The sequence below is a fragment of the Zeugodacus cucurbitae genome, chromosome 6 (genome assembly GCF_028554725.1).
Source record: "Zeugodacus cucurbitae isolate PBARC_wt_2022May chromosome 6, idZeuCucr1.2, whole genome shotgun sequence".
Classification (NCBI taxonomy): Eukaryota; Metazoa; Arthropoda; class Insecta; order Diptera; family Tephritidae; genus Zeugodacus; species Zeugodacus cucurbitae.
In genome coordinates this window covers 49766555-49788445 of record NC_071671.1, presented here as the reverse complement: position 1 = coordinate 49788445, position 21891 = coordinate 49766555, and the positions used below count along the sequence as shown (strand labels likewise).

General features: G+C 31.8%; 1 protein-coding gene and 1 long non-coding RNA gene across 3 annotated transcripts in view; one reads left to right on the top strand and one right to left on the bottom strand.

Moving 5' to 3' along the window:
- The window catches only part of LOC105217390 (protein GDAP2 homolog), a 78397-nt gene extending 72593 nt beyond the window's left edge, over nucleotides 1–5804 (bottom strand). Inside the window, exons 1-2 of one of the 2 annotated variants that reach the window (XM_054233088.1) lie at nucleotides 5650–5804; nucleotides 1971–2299 (exon numbers count right to left, since the gene is read on the bottom strand). The gene's annotated coding sequence lies outside the window, so the exon portion shown is untranslated. The remainder of the gene's footprint in view (nucleotides 1–1970; nucleotides 2300–5649) is intronic. The other variant, XM_054233089.1, reaches the window with a different exon arrangement.
- Nucleotides 4282–21891, top strand: part of LOC128922486 (uncharacterized) — a 51686-nt gene continuing 34076 nt past the window's right edge. The window contains exons 1-2 of the long non-coding RNA XR_008471701.1: nucleotides 4282–4833; nucleotides 4916–5041. This is a non-coding gene — a long non-coding RNA (uncharacterized LOC128922486). The remainder of the gene's footprint in view (nucleotides 4834–4915; nucleotides 5042–21891) is intronic.

The window sequence follows — 21891 nt, the reverse complement described above, 5'->3', positions numbered from 1 at the left end:
GTCACCACCAGCAGTAACAATAGCTTTTTTATTCATTTCCGGAACCAGAAGTATTTGGAATATTCATTGACAAAATTAGATTTATCTAGACACAAGTAATTGTCTAAGGAGAAAATATCGTGGCAATTTGTCTTTCTATGAAACGGTGGATCTATTTCAATAATTCAAAGTGAAAGATATCTTCAGAACGCAGCGATAATTATTGCTCTCTTCAAAAAAATCTCTCAGTGATATTTAGAATACCCACGGAGTACCTATATTCGGAATTACTTGGTCTGTTTTTATGAAATAGATGATAAGTCAGGCAATTTGTGATTTGCAAGGCAGGGGAATATTTTTAAGGTTAGGATGATATCTCACGAAACAGTCTTTACTATTTCTTCTTTGAGATTATACTTTAGGATTCACAGTAGAATCTGTTAGGAGGATTTTTTTTTAAGATTTTTAGTTAGTTCGATTAAATTTTTATAGTTCGTGTCTCTGATCCTAAGATAATCGAACATAACTGGTATGACCAGTAATGACTATCAGAAAATGAGAGTTTTCTTCAGAAAGAAGTGTGTCTCCTCATATTTAAATATTTGTCATAATGACGTCACTTTTGCAAAGAAAGTCATATATTTAAATAAAGTTATCATTCAAAAGAGATTGAAAAAATCATATTTAATTTTTTAACAGCAAATTGCATGATTTATTACGTTCAATATTTTTATACTCTCGCAACAAATGTTGCTAAAGAGAGTATTATAGTTTTGTTCACATAACGGTTGTTTGTAACACCCAAAACTAAACGAGTTATATATAGGGTTATATATACCAAAGTGATCAGGGTGAAGAGTGGAGTTCAAATCCGAATGTCTGTCTGTCCGTCCGTCCATCCGTCCGTCTGTGCAAGCTGTAACTTGAGTAAAAATTAAGATATCTTGATGAAACTTGGCACACTTATTTCTTGGCACCATAGGAAGGTTGCTTTCGAAAATGAGCAAAATCGGACCACTGCCACGCCCACAAAATGGCGAAAACCGAAAACACATAAAGTGCCATAACTAAGCCATAAATAAAGCTATGGAAATACAATTTGGTATGAAGGATCAAACTATGACGGGGCATATTTGGATGTAATTTTTTTTGGGAAGTGGGCGTGGCCCCGCCCCCAAATAGGTTTTTTGTACATATCTCGGAAACCAATAGAGCTATATAAACCAAACTTTCTGCAGTCGTTTTTTGAGCCACTAATACGTTCCAAAAATTAAAGAAATCGGATCATAACCACGTCCACCTCCCATACAAAAGTTAGTTTGAAAATTACTAAAAGTGGGTTAACTCATTAACGAAAAACGTCAGAAACACTAAATTTCACATAAGAAATGGCAGATGGAAGCTGCACTCAGATTTTTTTACAAAATGGAAAATGGGCTTGGCATCGCCCACTTATTGGTCAAAAACCTCAAAACCTATCTCAGGAACTACTCGACCGATTTCAATGAAACTTGGTTTGTAATAGTTTCCTTACATCCCAATGATATGTTGTGAAAATTGGCCAAATCGCTTCACAACCACGCCTACTTCCCATATACCAGAACTTTGAAGACAATCTGAATCGTTTACTTTACAATATATAAAGTAAGTACTAGTGAAGATATCGGTGCAGTACTTTGCACAAATACTATGTTAATAGTGTGGCAGCACCATTCTAAAAATCGCCGAAATCGGACCATAGGTTTTTAAGGCCCCATATATCGAACACAGGACCTCGGTGCTTCTAACCTAATATTATGGTTTCCAACTTTCAATGGACTTTATACAATATATATGACGAATATGTGGGTCAAATTGTGTATTATATAATATTAATAAAGTTAAATAAATAAATTGCGAGAGTATAAAATGTTCGGTTACACCCGAACTTAGCCCTTCCTTACTTGTTTCTTATTATTTTTTAATAATAAATAATTAAAATATGTACTTACTCTTATACGTACAGTTATCTAAATGTCTGCGTTGCGGCTAAAAATAGCTAAAGTTGTAAAATCTCGTTCTAACGCCTGCTCTCCTCTTCGTGGGTTACTGCAGTCTCCAACAGTTGTATGCAAATTTTGGTGTTCACTTGATGGCTACACACGTCTTAATTATTATTAGTTAAGTTTTATGCACTTTTAATTTGATTAAATTTTATTATTATTATTATTTTTATTGCAATTGTTTTTTTTTTACTAATAAATTTTGTTAAATAGTAACTGTGGGTATTCTGCGGCGGCTACTATTTGGTGGGTACTTTCTACTAAGCGTTTAGTCAATGCTATGAAATTCACAAATTATATAAATTCTGTGTTATTATATAAATATTTATTTAGTTATTGACGGTTGTATGGGTATCTACTTGTCTATTTATGTGGTTGGTGGTTATTTGCTTCAGCTGAAGGGGCTGCAATAAGTGGGTTTCTACACCAAACGCTTGTGTGGGCTTAACTAGCTTAGCTTGGCTTTTTCCTGGTATTTTTGTTGTTGTTATTGCATGTCTATTTGCTACCAAGTACCCACTTGTATAGTGTACTTGAACGAGGTTCTACGATTTGTCAATGTGTGGTTGTACATGTGCATATATGCAGTAACGCGTAAAATAATAGCAGAGGCAAGAAATATTTTTTTTAGATTTATATGAAATTGTTTAGCAAATCTATTTTAGGTTCACTATACATATGTATGTACATGTTCCAGTACAAAATTGAATTAGGAGTAAGAACTTAGAACTAGATTTTTCTAACAACTTATGTTTTCTCGAATATACTAAGATATCATTGTGACATAAACTTATGTATCACTCTCTCAAAATATGTTGTATTTGTCTAGTAATATTAGCTGTCATCGATTGGCTAACTGCTATAGACAAGCCAATCGAACAAACTTTCCAAATTACCATACAAACTGGCAGCACTGAAATCGAATTGTCGCACTGAACTCTTCAACCAACGTCTATGTCTAACGTTTTCTGCAACAAATTTGATTTTTATTAAAGTTTTTTATTCAATAAATTCAATACAAAAATACTAACGATTTATCTTCGCCTGCCCTTTTCAATTTCAAATTTGTGTATAACAATTTTTATAATTTTGACAGTAATTTGTCCTTTGAGCCGTTCACAATAGTAAAATGGTTCTAAAATGAATAAAACAAAACTTGGTAGCACTCAGCAAGCGACTAATTAATGAGGTATTCGCATACTCTCCAGCACGAATTCAACTAGATATCTTTGTTGTTGCTTTCACATGTAAAATTTTTGACAGACGAGCAGCGCCCAAAGATAGCGAGCAGAGAAGTGACCAATCGATGGCAGCTATTGTTTGCTATGGATTTTAAATCGGTGGTCTCATTGATCCCAATTTTTTTTGGATTTCAGCTTGTTATATACTATATGTTTTTTAAATCTTTCTATAGAAGAACTTTTATATTAAATATCGTATTACTAAGCCCCTCAAGAATTCTTTCTTTTATGAGTTTTCCGGAAGCACTTGTTGAATAAAATATGCCAAAGTGGACTGCGTTTTGGAAATTAATAAGAAATTTAATCGTAAAATGTCTAAAAAATCCATGGATTGAAACCACAAGGTAAACAACTTACTAACTGATTTGGACCCCTATGATTAAACTCGAAGTATTATATACATATATTTTGTTAAGAACGTTGTAAATATGGTTTGCGTCAAGTGGCTCCAATTAGCGACCTATAAATTTAAGTATATACTGATCACGTCTCTGTCAAAACTATGACTTTTTACGACCTAACGAGAGTTTCGTTTATATTTCTTACTTAATATCTCTTTTATTTAAAGATTGAAGACCAATATTGAATTTTTTAAACTGTTTCTTTTCTTAAAAAAATTGAAGGAATAGCCATTTTTTAAATGTAAATAACGTCATTGAAACCTTTCCCTTTGCTATACACATCACCCTTTCTTTTTATAAGAGTAAACATATATTTTTTTAACACTTATTTTTATAATTTCATATTGATAGTATGTAGAAGTTGTAGAATTTGCTTAGAAGATCATCGCTTACTGCCTTTATTTTAAACACAACTGTATATACTTTTTTACTAAAAAACTTTTACATAACTATACATAGAACCTTAAATACAGCTACATATGTACATCGAAAATATTTCGCGTTTTCATTAATTTAATTTCGCTCCAAAGGGCACATTAGCTAAATAGCTGTCATTTAATGCTTTACCAACCCGATACCAAATGTCTCAATAGCTTATTTAATACTACTGCATACTTTATTTTGTTGCTGTTGTTTTTGCATTCTACAATTTAATCACTTTGTTGTTAAGTACAATAGCAGTTACACATGATTAAATCCATTTGTTTATTTCGATTAAAAAAAAAAACACATTTCATTCTACTTTTTTCACAATTTGTTTTCCTACTATTTCGCCTAAAGCCACATTACGTCAACTGAAAGCATAGCAAAAGTAGCAAAGACAAACGAGCGATCGAAAACGGCCGTCGAAGCAGCACACGCTGAGCAACCTGAATACAATGAAGCGCTTACAACACACGACACTGGCACAGGTAAGCAGTGACAAAGCAGACAATAACAACGATGACACCAAAAAGAAAAAAGAAGAAGCAGAAGCAGAAGAGAAGCTAGAAAGATATATATGTATGTATATTTGCATACTGGAAATGAGCGACAACCAACGAACTGCAGTTTAAACAACAAAGTAACGAACAACGAGCAGGTGTGGGAATGCTGGTGTCAATGATGGCTGTCAGTTTTGGAGTTGCTGCTGGAGTTTGATTTGTAGCTTCATGCTTAAGGTTTTTCAAGGTAATTTGGTGTATAACATACATTATAAATAAAATATTGCTAACTGCTTAATGAAATTAATTGTTTTTATTTAATTTTATAGCCACCTAGAAGGCGGCCACCCAAGTAGAAGCAGCGAGTTGGAAAGCAGCGGCAACTCGGAGGCTGCTTTTTGGTTGTGGGAAATACACTTTTGTTGAAGAAACTTGCTTGAAGCAAGCACCAAGCGGTAAGCGTTGTGTTATTTAATAACTATAATTATTCTTTGTGGAGTTTATTATAAAAGAGGCAACAGCAATCTCTCGAACTATTAAACAAAAATGAGAAGCAAGCCAAAACTGAGTCTGCGGCAGTTGTCTGTACAATCATACACTGTCAATTGCACACTATTTTATCTCTAAAAACTTGTTTCTTTTAAATTTTGCAAACTCCATTTGTTATTGTTGCATATTTTTATATCTGTAAACTTTTTAAATTTTTTTTTTGTAATTTTTTATATACATATGTATGTGTATGCACTCAGTTAAAGCAATATCTTTATACAACAAATATATACAAATATAAGTATGCACGTATACATAAATATGCCAGCGTCTGTAGGCAAATTAGCACTTCGATTTTAGCAAACGTGGTAGCTGCGAATTTTCACACACGCACCAATTCTTCTTTTTTACTATTTCTTTTCCGCACCAAATACAATAGAATTTGCACAATTTTCGCTATTTCTTTTAAGCCAAATCTTTTTTCTACCAATTTTTAACAAATATTTCACAAATAGTGCTGCATTTCAAGTATATTTGTGAGTATATATCACTTATATATCACCATTTTACACACCTTTACAATATTTCTCAAACGCGCCTCAACGTTCTACTAACTACAATAAGTTTTTTTTTTGCTTTACTCTTTGTTTTCTGCTACTTCTTGAACCGTACAACCAATCGGCTGGGCGAGCGTGAGAATTGGAACTGAGCTAAGCTATTTGACAAGCAGCTAAGTAAAGTCATTATTGTAGCTACGAGTAGCACACATACGCTTACAAACAGACAAGCAGCTGCATAGAGCCATGCTTTCCACGTGAGTAGACAATTCCAAGCCAAAAGTGTGCTCTGTGTGTTTTCCAATCACCCACAATGCAAAATCTACTACTTTATATGTAGGTAGTAAGCACATATCTACTTACATGTTTGTCTATATGCATGAGTACTTCCGTGCGCTTACTCTTCCGTCTCCTATTCATACATACCAATAATATTCCAGTCAACACAAGCTCTGCAGAGAGTACGCTGAAGTGAGCGCTCGGTTGTTGTATACACGTACAATACATATTTATATACATACATACACACATATTTACCTATCTATATTACTCACCTTCCACACCAACTCGCTTATCTAACATGTGTAGTGTTACGCTCTTGTCCAATAATATTTCTTAGTTGTTGTTGTTGTAGAGGGTTTCAAACTCTTTAACGCCATCACTTGTCGTCCCTTTCTCTTTAAGACATTTGCGCTGGAAAGAGCACACAGCTGCTTTATTAATATTCAGTTGAGCTTTGTACACTTAGTTCCATAGTTCGACTGTTTACTCCAGCGCTGTTACTTTTGTTGTTGCTGTAGAATTAACTCGGTTTCTTTTGTCATGGTTACTTTGCTAATTTTTGTGCTTATTAGCTTTCTGTGTAAAAGCTTTGTTGAGCTTTTGTTAGTTGTTATGAAGGCACTGTTGCATTTTGTGTGGTTTGGAAGGCACTGTAACAAGTACATACTCACGTGTATACTCATATTCATAGGGTATTTCTTTTTCTAGAGGTTTTGAAACCTCTCGATTTTTGACAAGATTTAATTATAATGGGTGTTTGTAGGCATGCGGTTTTCAAGAATTTAGCTTTGTTATAAAGATAAGGATTCGCCATTATGTTTTAAAAATAATTTTGATTAAGTGTCCGCCGTGGTTGGCTCGAATAAATTCTAACTAATAGCCCCAATTTTCGACCACTTTCAGCAATTGCGGCCGTATTTCAGCAATAAACGCTGTTCTTTAGTAAGTCTATTCATTATGAAATTGCAAACCAAATCAAGAATCAACTGTAAAAAGGTTCAACTACAGACGTAGCCACTTTAACTTTGTGTGCGACTAAGTCTCGACGTATCATGAGCTCCAAATTAGGATTATAAAGGATATTATCGTGTAGTTGAACTAGACTAATTGGGAGTTGGCTCATTATAGGTCTGATTTTTTCAATAATATCTCGATATATTTTAATCAGCTTTTGTGAAGAAGACTTTTGCGGTAAAAAGGATCTCCACTTAGATATTGGAGACTAGAGAAAGTCTATTAAAAAACAATCAAGTATTGTTTGCAAGTAGGTTATGTAAGGTCTGACCTGAAGGAATTTTTAAATAATTTTCACTAATGGTAACCAACTATGTCTCAAACAGCACAAGTCTCTGCCGTCCGAGTTTAAAGGCTAATGTTCAACGGGCTAATTCGGTTTAAATCGTTTCAACACATCTTTAAATAGGAATGTACCATATAACTATTGGTTCATCCGGGAAAATGTTCTAAGTCGGTTTATAATAAATAGTTCAAGATTTTCCTTTGAAACGATTAGTTAATTGAGATGTAATAAGAAAAAGTAATGTGAATACTAGGTTTCTCCATAAATCTCCGTTAAACCATAATTTATGGTACAGAAGTTGAGGAATGATGACATCTGAAGAAGTTTTCCCATTTTTTATAATTTCTTATCCGAAGTAGCGAGAGGTTTCCTTTGAACGTGGACCGAGCTATTATCGACTTGGTTAAAGCCACTTTTGTTAATGTTTAATAATTGGAAGAAGAATAAATTCAAGGCAATTGTTAATTTTCTTCACGTAACCTATCATCGATAACTTCAACCAAATTATGGGTAATGTCAAGAAATATTCCTTAGTTATTGAGCTTACTCATTGAGGTACGACCCAATCCGAAGGTACGTGGATGAGCTATTAAAATGGAATGTAAAGATAACTGGAAGGAGTAAGTAGCCAACTAGAAGAAAAGCTATTCTTTCGTTACAAAAGTTCACTATGATGCCTTAAAAGATGTAAAGAGTTACATGCAGTCAACTTAGGAGCTCTTAATAAAGATATTTGCACAGAGTTTAGAAAAACGGCTCTAAATGAGAATATAGAGCAAGTGTTAAAATCGATCCAATAATCCATTGCTCAAACATTGCACTTGAATTGAATCCTTTTCTTCAGATTCCGACACGCTTGTTTTTGAAGAGGTGATTTAGAGACATGAGTCGTCTTCGTACTTCAAAAACTCATATCATACGGGTTGTGCAACTAGATTACAGAACTTTTAAACGCGATCGTATCAAAGAATTCCATATTACCTGTGTCCACTACTGGTTAAATAAACTCTTCCACGAATGGGAATATAACTCATTTTGCTCGGTTTTCAAGCTATCGACCCACGTATGTAGCAATCATCAACTGCTGAACATGTTCCGCTACCACATTTTTATAATCTTTTGCGTCGAATAAATTCATTACTTTTCAAATTAATTGGTAACTTTTATGTGCAGCGGGTCTACATAAGTATGAAGCCATATAGACATGCTAGTACTTTACAGACAAGCAATCATATGTGGTAGATCTATTATTCAATTAATATTATGTTCGACAACTACCATTAATTAAATACTTGACCAATTCCGCGACTAAAACAAGAGCCATCAACAGGGTTCAGAATATTTGCATTTAGTACCTTCGAACAACTATGAGCGGCAGTGCAGTTAATTAAGATGTCGGTAGACATTGATATGTGGACACATGTAGATTTATATGTATATATGTTTGTATGGATGTAAACATTGTATAATCCCATAATATATGGTCATCAGCGAAATCACATCACGTTGGAGACGATCTTCTGCCATCAAAGTTACAAATGAAGAACTGCTTGCGAGTGTTTATGTGTGTTCGTCCATGTGGACAAGTAGGAATTTCCAATTGTTCGTACATCCACTGGATTTTGTTTTTATAATTACACTACGTACGAGTATAGATTGTTGGTTTGGCCACACCACTCACCTATTGGCGCACGAATGAGTTACGAGTAACAGCTGTGCGGTGGACAGTTCAACTCAGACCAACTACAACTTTTACTAAATGCGCTATCATTATAACATAACATAATCTTTGGACTTTATTAGGGTGTAGTCATGTATAGTAACATGAAAGAAAGGGATCGAACATAGACAGCTAAAAAGAAGCTATTTGTGACAAAGTGCTTTGAACCCCCCACAATACGACTTACGATTTACCTCGGATCAGAAAGATCTTCAGACATGCAAGTTGTTGTTGTTGTACCGGCAAATAATTTTGAGGTATGTTGCCGAGCTGTTAGTCCGTGACTGGATAAAAATCCTAGTCCATTTTGGTTACATAGATCCATCTGACGTAAGAACGGTTCGTTTGACTCAATCGAAGTCCCTTCATTCGGTAGTGAGCCGCAAGAAGACCGCAGTGCAATGACTTTTTTGCATTCCACTGATATTGAGACTGAAAGTGCCTTTTTTGTAAGTACATCAGCTTGCAATTCCGCTGTGGTGAGCTGTAGACTATACTAGTCTTATCATGAAGTAGTTCGATGACATTGATAGCGAGAGTAGGCATTCATTTTCTTATCTCACCAAACCGCTTGAAAGACCGCCTGATACTAAATGTTGATTACTACTTCCTCCGTAAAATGTCTTTAGTAATCAAAATCATATCGACTGAATACATCGTTGTTCAGAAAAAGGTATAATCCAATGTTTCTGAGAATTTTAAATGGGATCTACCGTCCGAAGGCAACCTTTTTATTAGTAGTATATATTAAAAGCTTGTATTAATCTATATTAGATGTTTTACACTTCACGAGTCTTATCTAGGAACCTGAATTTATAACCATAGTAGACATGATCTATCCCAAGCAACTTGGTTTTATATCAGCCGGCACAAATAGTAGTCTATTGAAAGATCTGTGCTTGAATTTATTGGATGCGCTGTATCTTCCCGATTTGTACTATGGAGACGGGTTTTAAGTGAATTATGCGATCTAGTTTTCCACTCTCTTATTTATTTTATACTCGCTCGCTTTCAAAGCTTATCTTAACATTTCCATTGACAGCCTTTGATTTGAGTTCGTGAGGTACACCTCTTTCAACTACAAGTAACATAATAATGAATCTAAACCAATGTGTGAAATCGCTAGTAGAGCCAGACATAATATTTAATTTAGTTTTCTGCACATATTATATATATACGGCTATATACTAGCCGTGTTCAACTTAAAAAGTGAGGAGTTGTACCATAGATATCAACCCATTTTGACGAGAACTTGAAGATTTGAAAGAAATGAAGTTTCTTCAAACAATTTCTTGCCTTTGACCTTTCCAAGATGCAGCTATTTGTGTGGATATCGAAGGAATATTGAAACAGAACGACTATTGTGCAGGATTCGAAAATATTAGGTACGACAATATTAGGGATTGATAGTAATGCTGTTCCAAGCAAATAGCTGGAAGAACGTATATACTGTATTGGATACATTACAGAGCTGAGAGGGGCTATAGATCTCCAATTCTAGTACCAACCTTCGACACACCCTAATGTCGAAACATTGCTATTTAGTCGCGTTGTCGCTTCTTTTGTAAATGAAGCAATTTAGTCGCCATCAACTGAAGCTGTAATGAAATCAAGTGTCCATAAAAAAGCATAAATATTGTGAATGCAATTGTAATAAAGACACAAAAAGCAACAACAAAACAATCAACCTGCACATGCAAGTCAAGCATTGACTAAATTCGAAATTGAAAGCCAATAAACAAAAAACGCAAAAGCTTAAAACACCATACAGAAATAATAGTTACAACAACAACAACAGCAATAATAACAATACTAAAGCAATGTAATCGCATATTTTAAAAGAAGACTGCGATTATAGAGTGCACCCGGCGCGCGGTCGCGTCGCACAAAAAGTGTTTCGGCAAATTAACTTTAAAATCATGGATAGACGTAATCACCAATTCAACTAGGAGTCACCGATGAGTGTGCATTGTAAGAGTGTTGTTGTAATCCATTTGAGCGTCGCATCGCTAGAGAGCTGCAATTTGGCCACTGTGTTTTCGGGACGGGCCAATGTGCCAACCCGTTGTTGTTGTCGTTGTGCTGGTTGTTTGAATTTTCGAAAGGAGGAAGCTAACTTTTACAAAATTGCTTGATGATGATTCCTGGCAAACGACAAAAAAAACAGCATGACAAATACAACAACAACAGCAGCGAATGCAACAGCTGCAGCGCAGACACTCTCGCGGGACGTCGATGATTAGCAGCGGGCGAAGCGACGAGTGGGTTCATAAATACACATACATATATATGTCCACATGGGTATGCCCGCCACTGTGCGCCCAGAGACAGACACAGTCACAGTCACCGCCTCAGAGCCATCGCCAAATTGGTGAGGTCAAAAGCCCAACTTAAATGTTAAATGCGGGTAAAAGTGTTATTGCTTTTGGGTATTATGTTTTTGTTATTAATAACGCTTTGTTGTTGTTGCTCTCGCTGGTCGTTGGAGATCAACTCTATTATTACATTTGTTTTTGTTTTTGCTTTTTTTAATTTGCTTGCGATTCAACTTGCAACAAAGCGTTCGTGTGTTGTGCCACAAACAGCTTCATGCGCGAAGGGAGAATGTTCATAGATCTGTGCAAATTTGTATATATGTGTGGGTACAGTGTCACTTTGGTGTTGGCTAATAATAAGTGTAATTGTCAGCGTATAGATGGCTTTAGCTTCCAGCTAAATATTTATGCTCGGTTTAAATGGTGTGAAATTAATTGGTTTTTTTCCTTGCTCGGATTTTGCTTAGCTTTTTAATGTGATTAACTAAAACTCACAAAGAAATTCTGAAATTCAATAAAATTTCATTGTTCTTCTTGTTCGTCAGAGTCTAACAAAGCGCGCCAAATGTTTATTCGATTAGAACCTTAGCGAAATCCAAATCCCTTCTCCACGTTTTACATCGGAAGCAGACGCTTTTTTTTACTCTTAGCTAACACCAGTTAGTACTCGAACCGAATAGGGCTGTGGATTCTAAATTTTTTCTAGAACATCCAAAGATTTTGTATTAACTTTTTCTGGAACACCAAAAGATCTTTTAAAAAAATATTTCTGAACACTCCAAGATCGACTTCGTCGGATAGTTAGATTGAAACTTCGATATATGTATTAACCAAAGTAAGGACCTTATTCCTTCTTCTTTCCTTTTTATATTTCTTCTTAGCTATCATTCTCACCCAAAGTAAATCGCAAGAGGTCAAGGGGACGCTTCGCCATACACAAGGTAAATCTTTCCCAAGTTATAGGAGTTCTAACTGGCCATTGTCGCATCGGAATTCACGCGGTCAAATTAAAAATTTGACCGGATGCTAGCTGCAGAAGCTGCTTAGAAGAGGATGCGGTAGAATCCTCCCAGTATTTCCTTTTGGAATGCCCCGCCTTTAAAAGATCTAGGGAATAAATTCTTGGATCTCACTTTTTTGGGCACTCTAGCGAATTAGCGAATCTAAGTGGGTTTCCTTTTTAAGGAAACAACCTTCGAACCTAACCTAACCTAACCTAACCTAGCCATCATATAGCTCATTCCTCGTTATGACTATTTCAGTTTCCGAATAGGTAAACACATATTTGGAAATTAATTGCCATTAAGATATTTTTTTCACGTGCTCATTCCAAGAAACCTCTCATATTTTATTACTTTGTATCTTGGGGAGAACAACCTAAATATGTTAAATATTATTATTGAACTCACTTTATTTTTCCAGAATATATTCTAGTCAACATTGGAACCTCATAAAAATAAGATTAATGTTTACCTTAAAAGTGTACATTATTATCTCTTTGAATATTGGTATGAAATTACCATCGAAGTTTTATTAATCGGGTAAAAGAAAAAAATAAATCTATGAAAATCTCTGAAACTATTCTATACATCATAAACTTTGTAGGTGGTTCTGTTGTATAATTTTCAGGTTATCGCAATTTCTGCGGGTCAGAGGCCACGGCCACGAAAACAAGTAGGTCTTATTTTGATCTATTGGAGACCAAAGAATTGGTATTGGTTCTTAGGTATAAACAAATTAAGGAAAATTTTAAATTCTCTATATTCTCAATGCTGGAATCCATTGGATGCTGAAAATTGCTCAAAGATAACAGAGCATAGCGTAAGATCTTTGATCACATAATCCGCTAATATACATATATTGATTAGCTGATCCGACGGCGAAGTTTCTTCCGCTTTAGAGGTAATAAATTAGGAGATTTTTGTTTTTATTGAGTTCATTTTTCGATCGGAAATTTAATTCGTTTAAACTCAAATGTCATATCGGTTGGGATTTTCGAGATAAAAAATTCTTCTGCAAATTTGCGATTTATATGGAATGTCAATACCACAGTTTATTCTAATCCTAGTCACGGGAATGAAATAAAAAGTATCCTATCTATCTCACTCCCGGTCCCAAGTTTACTCCAAACCAAATTAATACTAAATCGGTTCAGACGTTCTTGAGTTATAAATAGTGTAACTAACACGACTTCTTTAATTTATGTATGTATGTAAATAGATTCAAAATTTTCTAAGAGATAACAGTTTGGGCCTTTTATAGAGACGTGTTCATATATATAAGAACCATACATATGGTATATGTTTCTTTTTACCTTGAGTTCCAAGGCGGGCAGCCTATGTGTTGGGTTTCGCTGTATATTTGGGATTTCTAGCTGCGATTTTTCTCGGCGTACCTTCCATTCTTACCATTCGGTACCTCAAAAGCATGAGGAATTTGAATTTGAAATCCAACTGGCTTCTTTACAGCCATCTCATAGCAAGACATTAAGTAGATTGTAGCTTCGCGGGTGCACTCTGACAATTTTGACCCGCATGTACACCCATTCATTTTATATGATAGATAGAGATATGGTTAATATTCAAACAGGTTAACAATTATCAACGCTTCAATGGCAGTATGGTTGAGTGGTTTCACTTTTATTACATGTATGTACATAAGTACTTAAAATTAAAAAGGTAAAGTTCTCATTTGACCTTGACTATAAGAAATTAAATATTTCAAACAAAGCAGGATCCTTTCTTGTCCTTGACGCTATTCATTGCATAATTGCATTCTTCGTAGCCAAGGTTAATGCTGATTGCAATTAGCATATTCAAGGTTGCTGAGTACAAATTTACACACACAAACAAACATGTATGTTATATAATAAGTGATAATGAGGGAATATGTATGTATTACTTGTAACTCTCATGAAAAATATAAAACTCCTCATTCAGGTTAAATTATTTGCTTTTTGTTTTGTAAATATATATGTACATATTTCAAATATTATTTTTAATTTATTTACTTTTACTGTTTGTTCCTTTCTTATTTTAATAAAAAAAACTGTTGATAATCAGTGGATTATCTCATAAAATTGAAAGTACAAAGATTTCTGACCGAAAGTTGTCACTAGCAATTTCTTTCAATTTACTTTTCAATAAAAAACGAATTTTTTGATCAAACCTGAGAGGGACTGCGTGTGGTATGAGTAATCTCTATAGCTATTATACGTCAATTTTCAATTATATATTCAATAATATTCAAATAATCGTAAAGACCTGTGAATATTGAAAAAAATTTCACACTTATAATTATTTAACTGTGTTTAAGATCATCGCACACGCAAAACACTTTTGCATTTTTTCTCTTTAAAGCTACTGATACATTAATTAACCTAATGGGTAACGCCCTCAATTATCTTTATGCAAATAAGCTAAAATAATTAGGATGCATAGGAACTCGTAACGGGGACTCCCGTATTATTTACAGCGATGAGTCACAGATCTGAATACGTTAATTAACAAGATTCTCTAATTTGGAGTACGAATTAATTTTGAAAAGCTACGGAGTAATTTTTGTGGGGAATTGTCCACCGAGAGAAAAAAACTTTGACTTTGCAGTTAGAAACCATCGTAAGAAGCAGTATCGGTAATGCTCTTCAAATAGTGACATTCATAAATTTTACGAAATTATTATTGTTATTGATATGTTCTTTTTTTGAAATAGAAATTGGATAGCTATTATTTTTAAGTCCTAAAAGTCGTATACTACACTAACCTCTAAGGCTGTAAGATTAAATTGAGCTCGAATCTACTTCATTTCTATAAAGCCTCACAGGCAAAATAAATTTTATAAATCTGTGTGTGTTCTGACAAGCTCTGCAATTAGCGATTAGCATTAGCAATTTGGAATGGATTTTAATATATTATCTATTATCGTACTATAAAATTATCGGGAAACCTCCCGATACGCAAGTATTTTTTTCCATTGCCAACAATTATATAGTTTAAAATTTCTCTTTCTCTAAAATGCATTTATATTTCATCCAAATAGCAACAACTAACCTAATTTTGGTTCTTTAATGTATTGCAAGCATATCTTGTCGAAAAAATGTTCAAGGGTTAGGACAGTATAGCACTCTCAAAGTCTTTCATTAACGATTTTGATAACTTATCCTGAGAGTACGGAAAAAAATTTTATATGCCATACAAAATGGCGGCTATTGGGACATTCTCTGGTAACAAATTCGTTTGTTTTTAAATTTTCGTGACTTCAAGTTAAAACATTCTGTAATAATGCCATATTAGTATTTTTGTAAAATGATATGATTTAATAGCGAAAGAAGATTACTGAAAATTCTCATTTTTTCTACCCCTAACCCATTAACATTACAGCGAGTTTAATGTGAAAACATATGCACTACTCTATCAAGTGAATATTATTTTAGGGACCATAAATTAAATATGTTTGAAAGCGACATAAAGTTGAATTAAATATTTTTTGGAAGAAATTTCACAATAGTTAAATGTCAAATTTAATTTTTTTTTTTTAAGTTCGAAGATGGGCGTAATCAGACCACTGCCACGCCCACAAAATGACAATAACCGAAAACATATAAAGAGTCATAACTAAGCCACAAATACAATGAAGGGGCATATGTATATGTGACCGTGGCCCCGCCCGCTACTAAGTTTTTTGTACATATCTCGCAAACGAGAAAAGCTATATCAAGGAAACTTTCTAGAGTCGTTTCTTTATCAATTTTTGGACTGTATAAGGTCCACAGTCCAAAAATTGAGGAAATCGGATTATAACCACGCCCATCTCCCATGCAAAGGTTATATGAAAACTACTAAAAATGTTTTAATTCAGTAAGAAAAACCACCACAAACCTTAAATTTCATTATAAAGATGGTACAGGAGAGCTGCATAAACAATTTTGAATGGGCGTGGTTCCGCCCACTTATGGGTGAAAAACCATATCTCTATCCCGAAACTACTCGACCAATTTCAATGAAATTCGGTTTGTAATATTTCTCTAGCTTTCCAATGATATGTTGTGAAAATAGTCGAAATCGGTTCACAACCACGCCTACTTCCTATATATATAGCAAGCACTAGTGAAGATATCGGAATAGAACTTTGCAAAAATACTGCATTTACCCTGACCCTACATATCGAATATGAGGACATCAGTGCTTCTAACAAATTTTTTACCGAAAATATAGGTAAGTCTCTCAGTTTCTTTGAAGAAATTCAGAGGGAATATGTTGCCTAAAAAGATTGAAATCGGGACATAACTTTCCTATCTCCCATATACCTAATATTAGGGTTTCCAACTTTCAATGGACTTTATACCATATACATGCCGAATATGTGAGACAAATTGTTTGTTATATTAATAAATTTAAATGAATAAATTGCGAGAGTATAAAATGTTCGGTGACACCCGAACTTAGCCCTTCCTTACTGGTTTCTTGGCAATTTTGTACAAAATTGCTTGGCTACCGGGCCAATCTTCGAAATCACCTCTTCGAAAGTGCCTCTAGAAATTCGACAATTGGTAATAGTTCTTACAGGATGAAATTTACTCGAAAGCGTTAACTCTACAGCAGATTTGATGGGAAGACACTGTTTTAGTACTCTACTTATTGACCATAATTTTTTGAACCATGAAGTATACTTTCTTTAATTTAAAAATTCGATATTATTAGTATTCAGACAGGCCTAATCTGTCATAAACATATATTTATACTTGCGTTTTTAAACAATTTTTTATCGTTTTCTAAATCAGCTTTCGATTTTCGCCAAGTAAAATTCTTTAACTTGACCAATCCACTGCTCGAGCGCATAAATACCGTTCCTATAAGTCAATAAAACCAAGTGATTTTTATATTTTTTAGTTTTTTTTTATTATTTTTATTTGTTTTTTAATATTTTTGTATTTATTTATTTAGATTTTCATGTATGTATATAATTATTATATTAATTATTTAAATTAGGTATGATTGTATAGCTCACAAAAAAGTACATTTCACTTAAATAATATTCCTTTATACAAATCTCATATATAATTTGTCGATAGTTTTACTTTCGTTTGTTTGTTGTTACTTTTATTTTGATTTTATTTAATATATATTTTGTATTTATTTATCGTAATTTGTTTAAATTTTTGCACACCTAATACGACAAATATTTGATTTTCGCTTGATTTAAGTAAATAACTGTTCACTTAAACTAAATACTTAAATTTAATAGAAATTATTATTATTTAAATTTTTTTATTTTTATTTTTAATAATCGTTAATTACAATGTCTGTACGTATGTATATTTAGACACATTTTTGTATGTGTGTGTGTGTGATTTGTGTTTGGGTGATTTGTGTTTATCGTTGTGTGTGTATTAAATGTTTGTCATTTTCGTTTCACTGCTGCTTGTTGCATTCATGGAAATAATTGTCAAAATTATTCATAATTGTAATTAAGGTGTATTGGTTAAAGAAAATACTTTAGATAACCATTAATGAAATTATAAGAAATAAATACCAAAAATCATATTTAAGTTTCAATCGTTCACAAATTTGGTTATTGTTTGTTGTACTGGCAAGCAAATTTTGCAATATTTGTTTGTTTTAGTTGTCGCTTTGTTTGAGAATCTGTTTCTTCGTTTTTAAAGCTCGATTTTTGAGGCTAGATTTTCTTTTGAAATATTATTTTCTCAACTAATTGAGGATTGAAAGTAGGATATAAAAGTTTCGAAAAATATGATTCGAAGTTTTGAGTCTCGAAGTTCGAAATGTTCGGCACATTTTTTAATTTAACTGTTACATAAAAAAACAAAAAAAATTCATTTTAAAATATTCAAACTCTATATTGAATACTTTTAAAGTGAAAATTAGAAGAAATCTGATTTCTTTTTTAAATATAGCCCCTTTTATATAAATAATTTGATAACTATAAATTTTTGAAACCAGAAGAATATTTAGCTTTTTATAATGTATATTTTTTTAATTTTTGATTTTTGAAATTTAATCTTTGAAATTATTTTAAACTTGTTTTAATATTTTTTTTTAATTTTTTTAATAATTTTTATAGAAATAAAAACTTATTTTATGCTTTTAAATGAAAATCTCAATTTTCTAATATAGAGTATTATTTAAAATTGTATTTTTTCATTAATTTTATATATTGGAAAATCATTTCACATGTTTTCGAAATTATTAAATTTTTAAAAATAAAAAATAAAAATAAACACAGCTCTATTATAACAAACATGTTGGGAAATGTACAACAATAGTGAGCTAATAATATAATGATATTCGATTCAAAATTGTTTTAAATATATTTATTAGTTTTCGAAATTTGATTTCAAATATTTTTTAGTTTCGAATTTCATTATAATTATTACTTTTTTAGTTTTCAAAATGAGTTTAACATTTTCGAAACTTTTTTATTTTCCAAATTATTCGAAAGTTTCGAATTTGGTTTTAAAACACTATAGTTTCTGGGTCTTCGAAATTTGTTTTTTACATTTTTTGGTCTCAAAATGATTTTAAATAATATATTCGTATTTTCTTTTTTTACTCAGCTTCCAAAGTTTTGTTGTTGTGCTTTGTTTCTATACTTTCATTTTTTATACTGAAAAATCATAATCATGTTTTTTATTATTGATAAAAAAATATTCAATTGATTAAAAAAACATTTTTTAAATTATTAAACGAAAAGTATTTTAAGTCAATACCATGTTCTCAAGATGCTCTTACTTTTAAATCTTGCAAACATTTTTGAACCTTCTTGCTGTTATTTGCTTCAAAATATATAGTTTTTAATCTTTCTCATTAATTTTTATGAATTTTTCAATTACACTTTTTAATTTATTACAACAATAATTTTTGTTTAGAACATTTTATTAGAAATTTTATGGACAAATATTATTTTCAATATTTATTTTTCTGGAATTATATAAAAGAGAAAAGTTGCTCATAGTATATTTAGAAAATACTTATTACAATATTTTTTAATATTTTTTTTTATAAATTTTACCTCTGTTGTTTTTAAATTTATTTCCATACATTTTTATCTGCATTATCTCTTCCGTAGCCAGCAACTCAACAAAAAAAAATTATATTTTAAGTAAACAAAATAAAAAAATTAATTTTGTATGTAGGCATCTACATATTTCAAATGTTCTTCTGCATCCTCATTGTTATCAGCTATTTTTTAGCAGCCCTGCATGCTTGTGTGTGTCATTGTGTTAGTGTAATTTCATTCAATGTTTGTATGTATATAAAAAATTATCATTCTTTGCATTATCACCAAGTCGTTTTTGTTGTTGTTTTGTTTTTTGTATTTCTCCTTAATATTTATATTTTTATATTTTTACTTTTTTTTTTTTTTTTGTTTTTCTTCTTTCATTATGCTCTCTTCCCTTACAATCTATGTACCTAAAGCTTCCAGCTCACATTATGTAACCTCAAAACACTTCTCTTCGAACACTTCGCAATCGAATACAATAACAATTATTAATGCGCATATGTATTGGATATTTGTATTTTCTTAATTTCTACTTTCGTTTGTCTGACTTCTTAAATCTCAGCTTCTTTCTCCAACGAATTGCATTCTGAAGTGAAGTGTTACTGGACCTCCTTATCGCATTTCCTACTTTTTGTGGAAATCACTTCCCTAAATTTGCTTCTGCCCTGTTTTTCATTTCATTTTCATTTTCGTTTTGTTTTTATTTATTTTGATTTTTTTTTTTACTTTTTCGTTTTCAATTTACAAATACAAATACACAGTTAGATTCTATAAACTCAGCATCTCACAGTAAATACACTCAAAATATTTGTTGTTTGTAGTTTTTTTTCTTGTTTCTTTATTTTTTCAAGTTTTTTTACATTTACAATAGAGATTATTTATTATTTATATTTATGCATTTAAAGATTATCACTTAAAATTAGTAATTTTCTCAAATAAATTGTTTTTGTTTTTATATTTATACTGCTTAACTATAACACATACAACTTTCATTTTAGATGATTTCTCGTTTGTGTTTTCATTTTCATTTTCATTTTTATTTTTATTTTATTTATATTTTGTTATTATTTATTTAAAAAAAATTGTTTAGAAGTGGTGTTGATTTGTGTGTGTCTGTGTGATTTTCGTTTGCGCGCATGCGCATCGCTTCGCTTCGCATGTTTTATTTTATAATATTTAATGTGTGTTCATATGCCCTGTTGGGTACGTTAACGGTTTGAGCTCGAATCTCTCTTTAGCATTAAGCGAGTTTAGAATAGTTTGGCTGCAGTACAGCTAAGTTTTTAAAACTTTCGAAAACGTTGCGAAAAATTTCTTTCCATATTGTGCTTTTGAACTTACTCAGCTCTAGGCATTTTTCTTCATATTTGTAACAATTAAATGTTTTCAAAAAAATTTCGAAAATTCGAAATTTATTTTTTAAAAATTATTTCAAAAGTGCTTAGTTTGCAATTTTCAAAAATTGAGTTCAACAACAATTAAATTTTATAAGTTTTTAGAATGTCAATAATTTCAATTTTTTTTCCGAATTGAACAAGTTGAAAAATCAGTATTTCGAAATATGCTATGAAGTGAAAGGATTAAACGATTTAAAAGTTTTTACCGAAAAATTAAACTTAACAGAACAAAAAATTTAAATATTTGAATTTGTTATAAATTGAAAATATTCAATGTTTTAATTTTTTAGCCGGAAATTAGTGATGAAAATTGTGGATTTAAATACGAATTAATTCAACACTTCAAGCTGTCGTAAAATTTGAAATCAATTGGAGTAGTTAAATATTTCGAAATTGAGAAAAATATTAAATTATTATTAAAAAATGTAGAAATGGGATTGAAAATATTTAAATAAATAAATTCATTATTATACAAAGGCAATTCGAAATTATGGTTTTAAAATTTTAATATTTATATGAAATTGTTGAAAACATTTCAATATTTTTTAGCGAATTTTCAAAAGCATAAACTATTTTTGCGAATAATTACTTAGGTGCGTCGTTTTGACAACCACATAACCTAACCTACTTAATAATTCGCATGTTTTCTATTTTTTTTCTAATTTTAAATTACTTTTTGAAAACTTAGTTTTCGAAAAATCTACCGAATTTCGCACTTCTCATATTTTCGCAATTTTTTTGTTGATTATTTTTTTTAAGAATTCTGAGCTAAATTTTGCCAAACGCTTATAGAATTTCCATTCAAAAACGTCTTTTCGCAAGCAATTTCCGTACAGTTACAAGCATATAATCAAGTACATTTGTCAATAGCTTAGTTTACTTAGAGAAAAAAGTACTTAACTGTAAACTCAACAAACAGTTATAATAAACGCTAGTTACACACATAGTTGTTGTTGTTGTTTTACTTATTTACAACTTTTTTTTGTTGCTCTACGCTGATTTAACAGACTTTTAGAGTTTTTCAAAATTTTTTTTAAACTTTTTTGTTGTTGTTATTTAATTTTTATACAATTTAGCGTAGCAGCCGAAAGTACACAGTGATTTTTTATGTTTGCTTTTATGTACATTTGTATTATTTTATGTGTTTTTTATACTTTTTAGGTGTTTATTTTAATATACATATTTATATTGTCGATCTCTTTGAAATTGTTGTTTTGCATGCACTC